This window comes from Scyliorhinus torazame, chromosome 11, assembly GCF_047496885.1.
Source record: "Scyliorhinus torazame isolate Kashiwa2021f chromosome 11, sScyTor2.1, whole genome shotgun sequence".
NCBI classification, from domain to species: Eukaryota; Metazoa; Chordata; class Chondrichthyes; order Carcharhiniformes; family Scyliorhinidae; genus Scyliorhinus; species Scyliorhinus torazame.
Genome location: NC_092717.1, coordinates 186,748,405 through 186,768,350, shown reverse-complemented (window position 1 = coordinate 186,768,350; position 19,946 = coordinate 186,748,405). Strand labels below are relative to the sequence as shown.

The 19,946-nt window shown below is 59.3% G+C and overlaps 1 protein-coding gene across 2 annotated transcripts in view; it reads right to left on the bottom strand.

Moving 5' to 3' along the window:
* The window catches only part of LOC140385719 (parathyroid hormone/parathyroid hormone-related peptide receptor-like), a 224,090-nt gene that overhangs the window by 42,692 nt on the left and 161,452 nt on the right, over nt 1–19,946 (bottom strand). The window lies entirely within an intron of this gene.

The window sequence follows — 19,946 nt, the reverse complement described above, 5'->3', positions numbered from 1 at the left end:
CGGCCAGCGGCAAAAACGGCGCAAATCCCACCTGCACCACGCCGCCCCAAACGTCACAAAGTCTCCGGCCCGGAATGGGCTAGCAGCGACGTGACGCTATCCACGCTGGCTCACGTGGTTCACGCTGTGCGGTGTCATACACGCCGCACGGCGTGACGGCTCATTAAGGACGCGCTGCTCCCCCCACCCGACCAGAACACCCGACCGGATGGCCGCCCGCCGCTCAGCCCCGAGGTTCCAGTCTCGTGACATTGAGGCGCTCCTGGGCGCAGTGGAGCAGAGGAGGGAAGCCCTGTATCCCGGGCACGGCCGCAGAGTTGCCCCACGCCACAGCCGGCGTCTGTGGAGGGAGGTGGCAGAGGCCGTCACCGCTGTGGCTCTGACACCACGGACAGGCACCCAGTGCCACAAGAAGGTGAACGACCTCGTCAGAGCAGCCAGGGTGAGCCTCCCCCCCTGCCCGATATCCATATCTCCCATATCCCCCCTCCCCCATATCCCCCCTCCCCCATATCCCCCTACCCCATATCCCCCATATCCCCCTCCCCATATCCCCCTCCCCCATATCCCCCCTCCCCCATATCCCCCCTCCCCCATATCCCCCCTCCCCCATATCCCCCATAACCCCCTCCCCATATCCCCCATATCCCCCCTCCCCTACATCCCCCCTCCCCCATATCCCGCCCTCCCCCATATCCGCCTTCCCCATATCCCCAAGTGAATCCAGCCCTAACTTTAACCTCTGCAATACACGCGCAACCGATGGCGTGCATTCATATACCTGCCTAACAGTGTTGCCTTTTACCCCTGCCACCACCGCCCCCCCCCCACAGGAGAAACGCACACACAACACCAGGGAGCATGTGAGGACTGGAGGAGGCCCCGCTGATGAGAGGCCACTGACCGAACATGAGGGAAGGGCCCTGGAACTGGCTGGTGGACCTGAGGACCGGGAGGTTGCTGATGCAGAGGTCGGGGGCGTTCTAGCAAGTGAGCCACCGACAGCCCGTCCCCATATCCCCCCTCCCCCATATCCCCCTCACCCATATCCCCCCTCCCCTATATCTCCCTCCCCAATATCACCTGATCACTGCCTGCGTGTCTAACCATGCATGCTTCATTGTGTATCGCAGGAACAAACGTCGAGGAATCCATCCCCGCAGATGCAGACCGCCCGCAGGATGCCCCTTGGAGACCACTGGAGATGGAGAGACCCGGACCCTCTGGCTTGCGACACCCGCACGATGTACCTCGGAGACCATTGGAGATGGAGAGACCTGGAGCAACAGGGAGACGACGCCCCCGTCTCGTGCGGGTGCGACGGCGCAGGCGTGTGCCACCCAGCGACGAGAGGGGCAGCCACAGGCCCCCATCACAGCCGAGCCACGAAACAACTACCCAGGACACCACTACCCAGGACACACCTACCCAGGACACCACTACTCAGGAAACTGAAATACAGGACAGTGACACAGATTGGATGGGCGGAGACGAACTGCCACCCCAAAGTGCCATGGACTCAGAGTGGGACGATGCGCACGACACAACGCCACTGCTGTCACCAACACCCTCCACCATCGCAGAGACGCTCACCTCGGTTGGGCACTTTAGTGATGAGGCGTCTGGTACACTCACTGGTGCGCACAACACAGCCGTCCCGGTACAGCAGGTGGAGGTAGGAGCAGCAGAGGGGCCAGGTGGTCGGAGGGCAGCCCAGCCCAAGCGAACATCTGCTGCCCAGATGGATCCCGGGTTCCTGGAGTTACCACACCCACCCATAGATCCGATGCAACCACCGAACCGGAGACGAGCGAAGAGGGTGACGGGTGGCTTGCGGCGGCTGCAGTCGCAGGTGGAGGAGTCCACCCGCGTCCAGGAGCTGGGAGTGGTGCCGGTCATGCGTGCCACCCAGGCCGACACCGCACGGGTGGCGTCCGCGGTGGAGGCAATGTGTGCGACGGTGTCAGGCATGGGGAACGGTTTGCGAGGCCTGGGGCTTTCCGTGCAGGCGGCGTCTGTGGCCCAGGACATGGCTGCCCTCTCACAGGAGGCCATGAGCCAGCGCCAGCGGCAGATGGCAGAGGCGCTCAACGCCATGGCCCAGTCTCAGCAGGCCATGGCCCAGTCTCAACAGTCCATAGCCCAGTCTCTGCAGGCCATGGCCCAGTCTCAACAGTCCATAGCCCAGTCTCTGCAGGCCATGGCCCAGTCTCAGCAGGCCATCGCTGAGGGCATCGGCGCCATTGCCCATGTGCGAGCCGGCGTTGCACAGTCACAGACAGGGTTTGCCAATCCCCTGAGCTGCATCGCTGCAAACCTGCAGACCCCTGTCGATACCAGCACGGGCCTCCAGGACTGGCAGCGCCAGATGTCGGGGGGGCGTTGGATGGCCAGTCCGTTCGCATCCCCCACCCATGTAGAGGCCTGGGGGCCATCGGGCACCCCGAGGGAGGAGGAGGTGCTGTGGTCCGTCCCGGGTCCCCCTGTAGGGGAGGTCCCGGTACACCGCGACACCTCGGACTCCCCCCCTTCCGTCCCAGGTGCATCGGGTGGGCAATGGGCAGGACAGGCTGGCAGCTCGCCATCCCAGTCGCCCGGGCCGCAGCCTGGCCCATCTAGGCCAGGACGCCCCAGGAAACGGCCGCCAAAGGGATCCAGTGTCAGAGGGCAGGAATCACAGGAGTCTACCTCCAGTTCTGCTGTACCGTCTGGGGAACCACATAGACGTAGTCAAAGGGCCCGTAAGGCCAAACAATTAGACACTGAGTAAGTTGGCACGGGTGCAGGGCACAGATGAGTTTTAGGGGCTAGGGCACATGCATGAACTCCTTTGGTTATTAAAGTCAATGTTACACCGACAGAAGCTGCCTTTGTGCTCTGTCCAAAGCGTGCGGGGGTGTCATGTACGTTGAGCGCAAGTGTGTGTGTGAGGGGTGGTCTTGCCTCAGCCCCAGGCCAATCTGCCCCCTTCCCCCTGGGCCGCCATCAACATCCCCCCGGGCAGAGGACGGAACCGTGCGCTGCAGTGTCACAGCCGCATGCAGGGATGGTCCGGGTGGATGGTGGTACTGTGGCCATGGGTCAGACATAGTCCAACGATGTGGAGCCAGGAGCTCATTGCAGGGCGGGTTGTCATCATCCTCCATGGCCTGCAATAGACACGCGTCCACCGGCAACTGTGTGAGCCCGGCCGTTGTGCCGCAGGTGGATCGGCAATGGGGGGGGTGGTGTGCATGCGGAGGAGGGGGGTGAGGGTGCTGGGTGGGTGGATGGGTGGGGGGTGTGGGTGGTCGGCTGTTGCCATGGTGTGCGGTCTGTGGCCATACTACCCGATTCCCACGCCCATCTAGTCAGTGAAGCGGGCGGCTATCAGCCTGTCCCGTGCCCGCTGGCCCAGTCGGTAATGGTGGACAACCACCCGCTCGTGTCTAGCCCATCTGCCCTGACCATTGCCCCCATCCCCCTCATCTGGGGAGGACTGCGCCTCTTCCTGCTGCTCCTCCACTCTGCCCTCCTCTGCCTGCGGCACATCGCCCCTCTGCTGGGCTATATTGTGCAGGACGCAGCTCACCACAATGATGCGGCCGACCCTATCTGACCGATACTGGAGGGCGCCCCCAGAGAGGTCCAGGCACCTGAAACGCATCTTCAGCATGCCAAAGCACCTCTCTATCACTCCCCTTGTCGCTACATGGGCATCATTGTAGCGGTTCTCCGCCTCATTGCGTGGCCTCCGTATAGGCGTCATCAGCCACGATCGCAATGAGTAGCCCCTGTCACCCAGCAACCAGCCCCTCAGCCGGGGATGGCGTCCCTTGTACATGCCGGTGATGTATGACCGCGACAACACGTATGAGTCATGTACACTGCCCAGGTAACGGGCGCAGACGTGCAGGATCATCATGCGGTGGTCGCAGACCACCTGTATGTTCATCGAATAGGTCCCCTTCCTATTGGTGAACACGGCCCTGTTATCTGCAGGTGGCCGCACGGCGACGTGCATCCGATCGATCGGCCCTGGACCATGGGGAACCCGGCCACGGCAGAGAAGCCCACGGCCCGGGCATCTTAGCTGGCCCGGTCCACAGGGAAGCGGATGTAGCGGTGCGCCATATCATATAGGGCGTCTGTCACTGCCCGGATGCACCGGTGCACCGATGTCTGCGATATGCCGGACAGGTCCCCACTCGGTGCCTGGAATGTCCCCAAAACAAAGAACAAATAACAAAGAAATGTACAGCACAGGAACAGGCCCTTCGGCCCTCCAAGCCCGTGCCGACCATACTGCCCGACTAAACTACAATCTTCTACACTTCCTGGGTCCGTATCCTTCTATTCCCATCCTATTCATATATTTGTCAAGATGCCCCTTAAATGTCCCTATCGTCCCTGCTTCCACTACCTCCTCCGGTAGTGAATTCCAGGCACCCACTACCCTCTGCGTAAAAAACTTGCCTCGTACATCTACTCTAAACCTTGCCCCTCTCACCTTAAACCTATGCCCCCTAGTAATTGACCCCTCTACCCTGGGGAAAAGCCTCTGACTACCCACTCTGTCTATGCCCCTCATAATTTTGTATACCTCTATCAGGTCGCCCCTCAACCTCCTTCGTTCCAGTGAGAACAAACCGAGTTTATTCAATCGCTCCTCATAGCTTATGCCCTCCATACCAGGCAACATTCTGGTAAATCTCTTCTGCACCCTCTCTAAAGCCTCCACATCCTTCTGGTAGTGTGGCGACCAGAATTGAACACTATACTCCAAGTGTGGCCTAACTATGGTTCTATACAGCTGCAACATGACTTGCCAATTCTTATACTCAATGCCCCGGCCAATGAAGGCAAGCATGCCGTATGCCTTCTTGACTACCTTCTCCACCTGTGTTGCCCCTTTCAATGACCTGTGGACCTGTACTCCTAGATCTCTTTGACTTTCAATACTCTTGAGGGTTCTACCATTCACTGTATATTCCCTACCTGCATTAGCCCTTCCAAAATGCATTACCTCACATTTGTCCGGATTAAACTCCATCTGCCATCTCTCCGCCCAAGTCTCCAGACAATCTAAATCCTGCTGTATCCTCAGACAGTCCTCATCGCTATCCGCAATTCCACCAACCTTTGTGTCGTCTGCAAACTTACTAATCAGACCAGTTACATTTTCCTCCAAATCATTTATATATACTACAAAGAGCAAAGGTCCCAGCACTGATCCCTGTGGAACACCACTGGTCACAGCCCTCCAATTAGAAAAGCATCCCTCCATTGCTACCCTCTGCCTTCTATGGCCTAGCCAGTTCTGTATCCACCTTGCCAGTTCACCCCTGATCCCGTGTGACTTCACCTTTTGTACTAGTCTACCATGAGGGACCTTGTCAAAGGCCTTACTGAAGTCCATATAGACAACATCTACTGCCCTACCTGCATCAATCATCTTAGTGACCTCCTCGAAAAACTCTATCAAGTTAGTGAGACACGACCTCCCCTTCACAAAACCGTGCTGCCTCTCACTAATACGTCCATTTGCTGCCAAATGGGAGTAGATCCTGTCTCGAAGAATTCTCTCCAGTAATTTCCCTACCACTGAAGTAAGGCTCACCGGCCTGTAGTTCCCGGGATTATCCTTGCTACCCTTCTTAAACAGAGGAACAACATTGGCTATTCTCCAGTCCTCCGGGACATCCCCTGAAGACAGCGAGGATCCCCGTTGCATAAAAGTTGACGGACACGGGGAGAGGGCGTCCCCCGCCAGTGCCAGACGGTGACAGGTGCGCCAGCAGGTGGCAGAGGTGTGCCACGGTTTCCCGGCTCATCCGGAGTCTCCTCCTGCATTCTCGGTCCGTGAAGTCCTGGTATGACTGCCGGGGCCGGTACACACAGGGCGCCCTCGGGTGCCTCCGTTCCCGTGGGGCCGCGATGTCCTCCTCCCCCTCCTCGTCCTGTCGGTCAGGTGTCCCTCCAGCCTGGTCGGCTGCCGCCTGTCAGTAATTGAGGACACAGTACAGAGGTTCATCCCAAAGAAAAGAAAGGTTATCAGAGGGGGGATTAGGCAGCCATGGCTGACAAAGGAGGTTAGGGAATGCATCAAAGCAAAAGAGAAAGACTATAATGTGGCAAAGAGTAGTGGGAAGTCAGAAGATTGAGAAGGCTACAAAAACAAACAGAGGATAACAAAGAGAGAGATAAGGAAAGAGAGGATCAAATTTGAAGGTAGGCTAGCCAGTAACATTAGGAATGATAGTAAAAGTTTATTTAAATACATTAAAAACAAACGGGAGGCAAAAGTTGACATTGGGCCGCTCCAAAATGACGCTGGTAATTTTGTGATGGGAGACAAGGAAATAGCTGAGGAACTAAATAAGTACTTTGCGTCAGTCTTCACAGTAGAAGACATGAGTAATATCCCAACAATTTCGGAGAGTCAGGGGACAGAGTTGAATATGGTAGCCATCACAAAGGAGAAAGTGCTAGAGAAACTAAGAGGTCTAAAAATTGATAAATCTCCGGGCCCAGATGGGCTACATCCTAGAGTTCTAAAGGAGACAGCTGAAGAAATAGTGGAGGCGTTGGTGATGATGTTTCAAAAGTCACTGGAGTCAGGGAAAGTACCAGAGGATTGGAAAATCGCTGTTGTAACCCCCCTGTTCAAGAAGGGAACAAGGAAAAAGATGGAAAATTATAGGCCAATTAGCCTAACCTCGGTTGTTGGCAAGATCCTAGAATCCATTGTTAAGGATGAGGGGCGTCATTCTCCGACCCCCCAGCAGGTCGGAGAATGGCCGTTGGCCGCCATGAATCCCGCCCCCGCCGGTTGCCGAAGTCTCCGAAGGGAGACAAGTCGGCGGGGCTTAATGTCGCCGCTGCCGCGGAGAATGTCACGGGTCTGCGCAAGGCAGCCGATTTTTGGCCTGCCGATATTCTCCCTTCCGGATGGGCCGAAGTCCCGTCGACGTGATGACCGTGGCCGGGGAGGGGGATGAGGGGTCCGTGCCGGGGTGGAGGTTGGGGGGGGGTCCGTGCCGGGGGGGTTCCGTGCTGGGGAGGGGGATGGGGGTTCCGTGCCGGGGTAGAGGTTGGGGGGGGGGTCCGTGCCAGGGGGGGGGCGTCCGTGCTGGGGAGGGGGATGGGGGCGTCCGTGCCGCGGTGGAGGTTGGGGGGGGGGGTCCATGCCGGGGTGGAGGTTGGGGGGGGGTCCCTGCTGGGGAGGGGGATGGGGGGGTCCGTGCCGGGGTGGAGGTTGGGGGGGGGGTCCCTGCTGAGGAGGGGGATGGGGGGGTCCGTGCTGGGGTGGAGGTTGGGGGGTGGTGTCCGTGCCGGTGTGGAGGTTGGGGGGGGTCCGTGCCGGGGAGGGGGGTGGGAGGGTCCGTGCGGGGTGGAGGTTGGGGTGGGGTCCTTGCCGGGGGGGGGGTCCGTGCTGGGTAGGGGGATGGGGGGGTCCGTGCCGGGGTGGAGGTTGGGGGGGGTCCCTGCTGGGGTGGGGGATGGGGGGGTCCGTGCTGGGGTGGAGGTTGGGGGTGGGTCCGTGCCGGGGTGGAGGTTGGGGGGGGGGTCGTGCCGGGGAGGGGGATGGGAGGGTCTGTGCCGGGGTGGAGGTTGGGGGGGGTCCGTGCCGGGGTGGAGGTTGGGGTGGGGGTCCCTGCTGGGGAGGGGGATGGGGGGGTCCGTGCCAGGGTGGAGGTTGGGGGGGGGTCCGTGCCGGGGTGGAGGTTGGGGGGGGGGGTCCCTGCTGGGGAGGGGGATGGGGGGGTCCGTGCCGGGGTGGAGGTTGGGGGGGGGTCCGTGCCGGGGTGGAGGTTGGGGGGGGGTCCCTGCTGGGGAGGGGGATGGGGGGGTCCGTGCCGGGGTGGAGGTTGGGGGGGGTGTCCCTGCTGGGGAGGGGGATGGGGGGGTCCGTGCTGGGGTGGAGATTAGGGGGGGGTCCGTGCCGGGGAGGGGGGATGGGGGGGACCGTGCCGGGTTGGATGTTGGGGGGGTCCCTGCTGGGGAGGGGGATTTGGGGGTCCCTGCTGGGGAGGGGGATGGGAAGGCAAGATAGTTGGTCCATCTGGCCAGGTGCCAGCCTCCAACAGTTGGACCCATGCAGTCCATGCCACCTGGCTGGGGGGAGGAGGGGGACATGGGCAATGATGACATGTCGTCATTCCCCTTCCCCCACCAGGCCGTCATGTTTTCAGATCATCCAGCGATGTTGGCCGCCGTGGCGGCAGCCGCTCATGTCTATGTTGCCCTGGATGAGGAGGAGGAGGAGCGTGCCAGAGAGGCGGCGCAGGATGCTGCAGAGGGGCAGGCGGCAGCCGCCCAGGCTGGAGGGACACCCGACCGACAGGACGAGGAGGGGGAGGAGGACGTCGCGGCCCCACGGCAACGGAGGCACCCGAGGGCGCCCCGTGTGTACCGGCCCAGGCAGTCATACCAGGACCTCACGGACCGGGAATGCAGGAGGAGACTCCGGATGAGCCGGGAAACCGTGGCACACAGCTGCCTGTCACCTGTCACCCGCGTGGCACTGGCGGGGGACACCCTCACCCCGTGTCCGTCAAGGTTACGGTGGCCCTGAACTTTCATGCAACGGGGTCATTCCAGACACCGAGTGGGGACCTGTCCGGCATATCGCAGACATCGGTGCACCGGTGCATCCGGGCAGTGACAGATGCCCTATATGCCATGGCGCACCGCTACATCCGCTTCCCTGTGGACCGGGCCAGCCAAGATGCCCGGGCCGTGGGCTTCTCTGCCGTGGCCGGGTTCCCCATCGTCCAGGGCGCGATCGATGGGATGCACGTCGCCGTGCGGCCACCTGCAGATAACAGGGCCGTGTTCACTAATAGGAAGGGGACCTATTCGATGAACGTACAGGTGGTCTGCGACCACCGCATGGTGATCCTGCACGTCTGGGCCCGTCACCCAGGCAGTGTACACGACTCATTCGTGTTGTCGCGGTCATCCATCCCCGGCATGTACGAGGGACGCCATCCCCGGCTGAGGGGCTGGTTGCTGGGCGACAGGGGCTACCCATTGCGATCGTGGCTGATGACGCCTATACGGAGGCCACGCAATGAGGCGGAGAACTGCTACAATGATGCCCATGTAGCGACAAGGGGAGTGATAGAGAGGTGCTTTGGCGTGCTGAAGATGCGTTTCAGGTGCCTGGACCTCTCTGGCGCCCTCCAGTATCGGTCAGATAGAGTCGGCCGCATCATTGTGGTGTGCTGCGTCCTGCACAACATATCCCAACAGAGGGGCGATGTGCCGCAGGCAGAGGAGGGCGGAGTGGAGGAGCAGCAGGAAGAGGCCCAGTCCTCCCCAGATGAGGGGGATGGGGGTAATAGTCAGGGCCAGACGGGGTAGACACAGGCGGGGTGGCTGTCCACCGTTACCGGCTGGCCCAGCGGGCACGGGACAGACTGATAGACGCCCGCTTCACTGACTAGATGGGCGTGGGAATCGGGGTAGTATGGCCACAGACCGCACACCATGGCAACAGCCGACCACCCCCACCCCCCACCCATCCACCCACCCCAGCACCCTCACCCCCCTCCCCAACCCCACCCACCCCACCCGCATGCACACCAGCCCCCCCCCCCCCATTGCCGATCCACCTGCGGCACAACGGGCCGGGCTCACACAGTTGCGGGTGGACGCGTGTCTATCGCAGGCCATGGAGGATGATGACAACCCGCCCTGCGGTGAGCTCCTGGCTCTACATCGTTGGACTATGTCTGACCCATGGCCACAGTACCACCATCCCTGCATGCGGCTGTGACACTGCAGCGCACGGTCCCCGTCCTCTGCCCGGGGGATGTTGATGGCGGCCCAGGGGGAAGGGGGGCAGACTCACCTGGGGCTGAGGTAAGACCACCCCTCACACACACACTTGCGCTCAACGTACATGACACCCCCGCACACTTTGGACAGAGCACAAAGGCAGCTTCTGTAGGTGTAACATTGACTTTAATAACCAAAGGAGTTCATGCACGTGCCCTAGCCCCTAAAACTCATCTGTGCCCTGCAACCGTGCCAACTTACTCAGTGTCTAATTGTTTGGCCTTACGGGCCCTTTGACTACGTCTACGTGGTTCCCCAGACGGTACAGCAGAACTGGAGGTGGACTCCTGTGATTCCTGCCCTCTGACACTGGATCCCTTTGGCGGCCGTTTCCTGGGGCGTCCTGGCCTAGATGGGCCAGGCTGCGGCCCGGGCGACTGGGATGGCGAGCTGCCAGCCTGTCCTGCCCGTTGCCCACCTGATGCACCTGGGACGGAAGGGGGGGAGTCCGAGATGTCGCGGTGTACCGGGACCTCCCCTACAGATGGAGCCGGGACGGACCACACCACCTCCTCCTCCCTCATGGTGCCTGATGGCCCCTAGGCCTCTACATGGGTGGGGGATGCGAACGGACTGGCCATCCGACGCCCCCCCCGACATCTTGCGCTGCCAGTCCTGGAGGCCCGTGCTGGTATCAACAGGGGTCTGCAGGTTTGCAGCCATGGAGCCCAGGGGGTTGGCAAACCCTGTCTGTGACAGTGCGACGCCGGCTCGCACATGGCAACTTGCACCGATGCCCTCAGCGATGGCCCTGCAGAGACTGGGCCATGGCCTGCTGAGACTGGGCCATGGCCTGCAGAGACTGGGCCATGGCTTGCTGAGACTGGGCTATGGCGTTGAGCGCCTCTGCCATCTGGCGCTGGCACTGGCTCATGGCCTCCTGTGAGCGGGCAGCCATTTCCTGGGCCACAGACGCCGCCTGCACGGAAAGCCCCAGGCCTCGCAAACTGTTCCCCATGTCTGACACGTTTGCACCCATTGCCTCCACCGCGGACGCCACCCGTGCGGTGTCGGCCTGGGTGGCACGCATGACCGGCACCACTCCCAGCTCCTGGACGCGGGGTGGACTCCCCCACCTGCGACCACAGCCGCCGCAATCCGCCCGTCACCCTCTTCGCTTGTCTCCGGGTCGGTGGTTGCATCGGATCTATGTGTGGGTTGTGGTAACTCCAGGAACCCTTGATCCATCTGGGCGGCAGATGTTCGCTTGGGCTGGGCTGCCCTCGACCGCCCGGCCCCTCTGCTGCTCCTACCTCCACCTGCTGTGTTGTGCGCACCAGTGAGTGTACCAGACGCCTCATCACTAAAGTGCCCAACCGAGGTGAGTGTTTCTGCGATGGTGGAGGGTGTTGGTGACAGCAGTGGCGTTGTGTCGTGCTCTTTGTCCCACTCTGAGTCCATGGCACTTTGGGCTGGGGGTTCGTCTCCACCCATCCACTCTGAGTCACTGTCCGGTATTTCGTCTTCCTGGGTAGTGCTGTCCCGGGTACTGCTGTCCCGGGTAGTGGTGTCCTGGGGTAGTGGTGTCCTGGGTAGTGGTGTCCTGGGTAGTGGTGTCCTGGGTAGTGGTGTCCTGGCTCGGATGTGACGGGGGCCTGTGGCTGCTCCCATCATCGCTGGGTGGTCGCTCCAGCACGTGACGGGGGTGTCGTCTCCCTGTTGCTCCAGGTCTCTCCGTCTCCCGTGGCCTCCGAGGGGCATCCTGCGGGCGTCGCATGCTGGAGGGTGCGGGTCTCTCCGTCTCCCGTGGTCTCCGAGGGGCATTCTGCGGGCGTCGCATGCTGGAGGGTCCGGGTCTCTCCGTCTCCCGTGGCCTCCGAGGGGCATCCTGCGGGGCGTCGCATGCTGGAGGGTCCGGGTCTCTCCGTCTCCCGTGGCCTCCGAGGGGCATATGGGGGAGGGTCGATAGGGGGAAGGGGGGATATGGGGGAGGGGGGATATGGGGGAGGGGGGATATGTGGGATATGGGGGAGGGGGGATATGGGGGAGGGGGGATATGGGGGAGGGGGGATATGGGGGAGGGGGGGATATGGGGGAGGGGGGGATATGGGGGAGGGGGGGGATATGGGGGAGGCTCACCCTGCCTGCTCTGACGAGGTCGTTCACCTTCTTGTGGCACTGGGTGCCTGTCCGTGGTGTCAGGGCCACAGTGGTGACGGCCTCTGCCGCCTTCCCTCCACAGACGCCGGCTGTGGCGTGGGGCAACTCTGCGGCCGTGCCCGGGATACAGGGCGTCCCTCCTCTGCTCCACCGCGTCCAGGAGCGCCTCCACATCGCGTGACTCGAACCTCGGGGCTGAGCGGCGGCCAGCCATCCAGTCGGGTGTTGCGGTCGGGTGTTCCGGTCGGGTGGGGGAGAGCAGCGCGGCCTTATGAGCCGTTACGCCGTGCGGCGCGTATGACGCTGCACGGCGTGAACCACTGCGCAAGCGCGGATCCCGTTACGTCGCTGCTAGCCCATTTCGGGCCGGAGACGATCGACCCATTTTTCCGACGTGGCGCAAGTCGGATTTGCGCTGTTTTTTGCGCCGATCGGCGGACTTTCCGCCGATAACGGAGAATTTCGCCCCAGATTTCTAAATTCTTGGAAGTGCAGTGTCGGATTAGGACAAGTCAGCATGGATTTAGTAAGGGGAGGTCGTGCCTGACAAACCTGTTAGAGTTCTTTGAAGAGATAACAAATAGGTTAGACCAAGGAGAGCCAATGGATGTTATCTATCTTGACTTCCAAAAGGCCTTTGATAACGTGCCTCACGGGAGACTGCTGAGTAAAATAAGGGCCCATGGTATTCGAAGCAAGGTACTAACATGGATTGATGATTGGCTGTCAGGCAGAAGGCAGAGAGTTGGGATAAAAGGTTCTTTTTCGGAATGGCAACTGGTGACGAGTGGTGTCTCGCATGGTCAGTGTTGGGGCCACAGCTGTTCTCTTTATATATTAACGATCTAGATGACGGGACTGGGGACATTCTGGCTAAGTTTGCCGATGATAAAAGATAGGTGGAGGGGCAGGTAGTATGGAGGAGGTGGGGAGGCTTCAGAAAGATTTAGACAGTTTAGGAGAGTGGTCCAAGAAATGGCTGATGAAATTCAACGTGGGCAAGTGCGAGGTCTTGCACTTTGGAAAAAAGAATAGAGGCGTGGACTATTTTCTAAACGGTGACAAAATTCATAATGCTGAAGTGCAAAGGGACTTGGGAGTCCTAGTCCAGGATTCTCTAAAGGTAAACTTGCAGGTTGAGTCCGTAATTAAGAAAGCAAATGCAATGTTGTCATTCATCTCAAGAGGCTTGGAATATAAAAGCAGGGATGTACTTCTGAAGCTTTACAAAGCATTAGTTAGGCCTCATTTAGAATACTGTGAGCAAATTTGGGCCCCACACCTCAGGAAGGACATACTGGCACTGGAGCGGGTCCAGCGGAGATTCACACGGATGATCCCAGGAATGGTAGGCCTAACATACGATGAACGTCTGAGGATCCTGGGATTATATTCATTGGAGTTTAGGAGGTTGAGGGGAGATCTAATAGAAACTTATAAGATAATGAATGGCTTAGATAGGGTGGATGTAGGGAAGTTGTTTCCATTAACAGGGGAGACTAGGACCCGGGGGCACAGCCTTAGAATAAAAGGTAGTCACTTTAGAACAGAGATGAGGAGAAATTTCTTCAGCCAGAGTGTGGTGGGTCTGTGGAATTCATTGCCACGGAGGGCGGTGGAGGCCGGGACGTTGAGTGTCTTTAAGACAGAAGTTGATAAATTCTTGATTTCTCGAGGAATTAAGGGCTATGGAGAGAGAGCGGGTAAATGGAGTTGAAATCGGCCATGATTGAATGGTGGAGTGGACTCGATGGGCCGAATGGCCTTACTTCCACTCCGATGTCTTATGGTCTTTTAGTCTTATGCACATCTGCGGCAGCCTGTGCCGCCTCTCTGGCACGCTGCTCCTCCTCCTCCTCCTCATCCAGGGCAACATGGACATTAGCGGCTGCCGCCACGGCGGCCAACATCGCTGGCTGATCGGAAAATATGACGGCCTGGGGTGGGGGGGGGGAACGACGGCATGTCAGCATTGCCCATACCCCCTCCTCCCCCCAGCCAGGTGGCATGGACCGCATGGGTCCGACTGTTGGAGGCTGGCACCTGGCCAGGTGGACCAACTCACTTGCCCCCCCCCCCACCCCACGTCCCTCCCCGGCACGGACCCATTCCCCCCATCCCCCTCCCCGGCACGGACCCCCCCCATCCTCCTCCCCGGCACAGACCCAATCCCCCTCCCCGGCACGGACCCCATCCCCCTCCCCGGCACGGACCCCCCCCCATCCCCCTCCCCGGCACGGACCCCAACCTCTTCCCGGCACGGACCACATCCTCCTCCCCGGCACAGACCCCACCCTCCTCCCCAGCACGGACCCCATCCCCCTCCCCGGCACGGACCCCATCCCTCTCTCCGGCATGGACCCCATCCTCCTCCCCGGCACGGACCCCATCCCCCTCCCCGGCACGGACCCCATCCCCCTCCCCGGCACGGACACCATCCTCCTCCCCGGCACGGACCCCATCCCCCTCCCCGGCACGGACACCATCCTCCTCCCCGGCACGGACCCCATCCTCCTCCCCGGCACTCATCCCCCCTCCCGGCACTCCCCCGGAGCCCAGCCCACTCTAACCACCCACCCCCCCCCCCACCCCCGCCGCACACACACACACAAATCCCTACACACACCTCTCCCCCACACATTCAGACTGCGGCCACCCCATCGCCTCTCCAGCGGCCAACCCCCCAGGCCGTCACCCACCTCCACGCTGGTCGGCGTAAACCTTGAGCACAGGTTGACGCCGATTGAAAGGTGGTTTGATTTACGCCGACGTGACCCGTCATCACGTCGGCGGGACTTCGGCCCATCCGGACGGGAGAATATCGGCAGCCCCAAAATCCATTGCCTTGCGCCCACCCGTGCCATTCTCCGAGGTGTGCGGCGCCATTGACGCCCCGCCGACTTTTCTCCCTTCGGAGACTTCGGCGGGCGGCGGGGGCAGAATTCACGGCGGCCAACGGCCATTCTCCGACCCGCTGGGGGGGTCGGAGAATCTCGCCCCAGAAATGTAATTGTGACAATTTATTTTGAAGGCCAATTGAATTCTTACAAATGATTTAAAAGTGATAGATGAAACATTTTCTGAGTGAACAATTGATGTTTATTCACCTAGAGATATATTTGATTCTCAGCCTAATATGTAATATTTTTCATATAACGAAGGTGGACAACTGGGGAGAAGAGGAAATAAATGACACCCTAATCAAAAGGAAGGATTTGAACGGGCTTTTGGAAAATGTTTTAATACCGCTGGATTTAGACTTCTCAGAGTTAAATGGCCCATCTCCAATTTCAAATCCCAGCATGCATCTGCGACATGTCCGAAAATCCACAATGGGCAAAGAATTCTGAACAACACGAATGCTTTAAATTTCCTGCCTGTAAATGAGGCTCCAGGTTCACATCCAGAACAGGTGAGTGATAGTTCACCTTGTTCATGTTGCCCAACTAAAGTTAAAATAGCCCTGGTGCTGTTTTCCTGTCAAGGAATATGTAAATATGTATGCACAGTGAATAAGTGTGTTACATCACTGTTCGGGACAGGTTGACAGCACAGTTAATAAAGCATATGAGACCCAGGGTTTTATACATAAAAGGCACAAAGAATTTGGTTTGGCCGCAACTGGAGTTTGGATGGACTTTAATTTTTTTCTTTTTTCTTTTTTTTTATCAACTTAGAGTGCCCAATTAATTTTTTCCAATTAAGGGACAATTTAGCGTGGCCAATCTACTTAGCCTGCATATCTTTGGGTTGTGGGGGCGAAACCCACGCTAACACTGGGAGAATGTGCAAACTCCACATGGACAGTGACCCACAGCCAGGTTCGAACCTGGGATCTCGGCGCCGTGTGGCAGCAAGGCTAACCCACTGCGCCACCATGCTGCCCTGGACGGACTTTAATGAGGTTCACTTAGTGGGCATGATGGCGGAGGGGCAGGAGTTGCCACATCAGGGGCGTCATTCTCCGACTCCCCGCCGGGTCGGAGAATGGCCGTTGGCCGCCGTGAATCCCGCCCCCGCCGAAGTCTCCGGTACCAGAGATTGGGCGGTGCCTGTCCCGCCGGCGTAAATCAAAGCTGGTATTTACCGGCGGGACCAGGCGGCGTGGGCAGGCTCCGGGGTCCTGGGGGGGGTGCGTGGCGATCTGACCCCGGGGGTGCCCCCACGGTGGCCTGGCCTGCGATCGGGGCCCACCGATCCGCGGGCGGGCCTGTGCCGTGGGGGCACTCTTTCCCTTCCGCCTCCGCCACGACCTCCACCATGGCGGAGGCGGAAGAGACCCTCCCCACTGCGCATGCGCGGGAAACTGTCGGCGGCCGCTGACGCTCCCACGCATGCGCCGCATTTCCGCGCCAGCTGGCAGGGCAACAAACGCCATTTCCGCCAGCTGGCAGGGCAACAAACACCACTTCCGCCAGCTGGTGGGGCGGAAATCCCTCCGCCGCCGGCCTAGCCCCTCAATGTTGGGGCTCAGCCCCCAAAGATGCGGAGCATTCCGCACCTTTGGGCCGGCGCAATGCCCGTCTGTTTGTCGCCATTTTTGGCGCCAGTCGGCGGACATCGCGCCGTTGGGGGAGAATTTCGCCCCAGATTTCTAGTGTGAGGAAAACTCTTCCCAATTAAGTTGGGGGCAGGATGGGACTCACATGGGAACCCCACCTGTCGGTAGCAGAATGTAAATTGGGTTCATTAATAAGCTACATGAGAGTAATTATCCCTGAGTCTACCGGAGTTTAGTGGCGATTCACAAATTTGCTAGTACCTGCATGGCTCTCCTATGTCTCCTGAAGGCCTCCCAGCAAACCCTATTGGGTGCCTCTGGCTTGTTTGGGGTGGGGGGGGGGGGGGTCCCTCGGTTAGGCTCTCAGTGCTTGATTGACTGACCCAGTATCACACAATGGGGTGGGGAGAGAGGTGCGGTTCCACTGAAAGCCACTTCTCTGATCCCTCTCTAGTTACCCCATCCCTGTGAACCCCACCCCCCCCACCCCATCCACCTTCGCACACCTGTGTCCAGGGATTGAGCATGGGCCCTCAGTGCAGCAGCCACCACTCCCAGTGGCGCTGGCGACAATGGGCCCAACAGGGCTTAGCAATTAAATTGCCAAAGACAAGAACCTGATTACAACCTATTTGCATTCATTTTAATCTCATTAGCAAGATTAAATTTGAATGCAGCGGCTTCACAGTATTCACACATACCTCCCAGCGGGAAATCACCCGGGCGCAAATCACCACTTGTCCCTAAAAGCAGGGACCAGGTGCCAGGAACACCGAGGGGAAGCAAGGAGGTCAGTACCCTCTCTACATTTCAGGGGAGGTGGGAGTCAGGGGAGCTTGGACTTTGCTGGAGGGACTCAGGTCAGTGGCATTTTCCAGAATGGGGGTTGTGTGGCATGTCAATATAAATGATCTGTCCGATGAAGGCAAAAGTCTTCCCTCTGTAGCCTTCACACCTTTGACGTCTCGCCCAGCATATCAGTATAATAATAATTTTATAATAATAATTTTAGATTATTGATGATCTGTCAGATGAAACAAGCCTTGGGCGTCATTCTCCGCCGGCGGGAGTCTCTGTTTTGCCGGCGCCCGGGGGTTTCCCGACGGCGTGGGGCTGCCCCACAATGGGAAACCCCATTGACCGGCCGGTGTTACGGAGACTCCCGCCGGCCGGTCAGGGCAGAAATGTGGCGGGGCGGGTAGGAGAATTTCGCCCCATCTCTCTGTAGCCTTCCATACTTTGATGTGTCTCGCAGCTTGTCAATTTCAGGGACCTATGAGATGAAGGTAATAGTCTTCCTTTTGATGAGTTAGAGCCCTTTGAAGTGCTCTCTTCACATTCAATTACATTCCCCTTTGACTTATCCAAGCCTCTGGGCTTGATTAGAATCCTAAAAACTGTGGACCGCATTGTTTACATTCAGTTTCCCAGCCATTACCTTTTACAAGCCTCTTGATTGACACGTCCAGGCTACTTCAAAAGAGGAGTTAGCTTTATTTGTTTTTATAGCTTTTCAAGGTCCATTACCTCTTAAGTGCTTCCCCTTTTGAGCAGGTGTTGATGCCAACTGCAGTTTTTTCCTAGAAGCTGTTTCATGTTCTGAATTGCTTCCTAGAAAGAACGGGGCAGGATTCTCCGGTTGCTGATGCCGAACTCCCATTCGGCGATCGGCCAGAGAATACCCGATTACGGCCAAATCGGGGGCAGCGCTGCTATCACGATGCTCCGCCCTCTCCAAAGTGGCGTACTCTCCGAGACGTATCGACGGCCTAAGGACATTGTCTGTGGCCCGTGCCCCGATGCTCCGCCCCGATCGTCCGAGTTCTCGATGGCACGGGACACGTGTAGTTTCACCCGTCGGGAACTCGACGTGGCGGCTGCGGACTTAGTCCAGAGTCGGGGAAGGGCCAGTCCCAGGGCGGGACATGATTCGGAGCTGGGGGCACTGGGGACGGGTGGTCAAGGGCGCGCGAACCAGCCAAAGGGGGGGACTATTTCGCGGGCCACGTTCGTGAGCGGCCTCCGCCATGTACACAGTGCAACCGCTGAAGGCCAGCACCGGGCGCATGCACGGCCTGGCAATTGTCAAGGGCTTATCGGCAGCTAGAGCCGGGTGCTCTACACTGCCATCCTGCAAGCACCCAGCAAAACGGGGAATCAGTGGCCATTTTGCGCCAGTTTCTCTGGCGTAAAACGCCACCGCCGTTCCCACGCCAGCGTGGGGACATAGCCCCAGAATCGGAGAATCCAGCCCTAGGTATTGTTTCTAACTACAATTTCATTCTTCTGTGGTTTACTCTGATCTGGGGCGAATTTCTCCCCCAACGGCGCGATGTCCGCCGACTGGCGCCCAAAACGGCGCCAATCAGAGAGGGCATCGCGCCGGCCCAAAGGTGCGGAATGCTCCGCATCTTTGGGGGCCGAGCCCCAACATTGAGGGACTAGGCCGGCGCCGGAGGGATTTCCGCCCTGCCAGCTGGCGGAAATGGCGTTTGTTGCCCCGCCAGCTGGCGGAAACGGCCTTTGTTGCCCCGCCAGCTGGCGCGGAAATGCGGCGCATGCGCGGGAGCGTCAGCGGCCGCCGACAGTTTCCCGCGCATGCGCAATGGGGAGGGTCTCTTCCGCCTCCGCCATGGTGGAGGCCGTGGCGGAGGCGGAAGGGAAAGAGTGCCCCCACAGCACAGGCCCGCCCGCGGATCGGTGGGCCCCGATCGCGGGCCAGGACACCGTGGGGGCATCCCCTGGGGTCAGATCGCCCCGCGCCCCCCCCCCAGGACCCCGGAGCCCGCCCACGCCGCCTGGTCCCGCCGGTAAATATCAGCTTTAATTTACGCTGGTGGGACAGGCAATTTCTGGGCGGGACTTCGGCCCATCCGGGCCGGAGAATTGAGTGGGGGGGTCCCGCCAACCGGCGCGGCCCGATTCCCGACCCGCCCAATCTCCGGTTCCGGAGACTTCGCTGGGGGCGGGATTCACGGCGGCCAACGGCCATTCTCCAACCCGGCAGGGGGTCGGAGAATGACACCCGTGCTCCCTCTAAACCTTTTACACCATGGCTACCCTAGTTAATGTTGGGGAAGTTGAAATCCCTCACAATTACTACCCTTCTCAGAAATTTGCCTACATATATTTTTTTCTCGGACTGCTTGGGGGCCTACAGAACACTCCCAGCAATGTGATTGCTCCTTTATGGTTTTTATGCTGTACCCATATGGCTTCAGTTGAAGAGCCTTCTAAGTCGTTATCCTTCCTTACTGCTGTAATTGATTTCCTGTTCAAAGTTGTGACACCCACCTCCCCCACCTTCTCTTTTATCTCTTTCCCTATCTTGCCTGAAGATCCAGTATCCTGGAATATTGAGCTGCCACTCCTGCCCCTCTCTCAACCATGTCTCATTAACAGCAATGACATCACACCCCCATGTTTGAACTTGTGCCCTGAACTCATCTGCCTTGTTCGTCAGACTCCTTGCGTTAAAATAAACACCATCCAATCTTGTCAAACTCCCTTGTGACTTGAG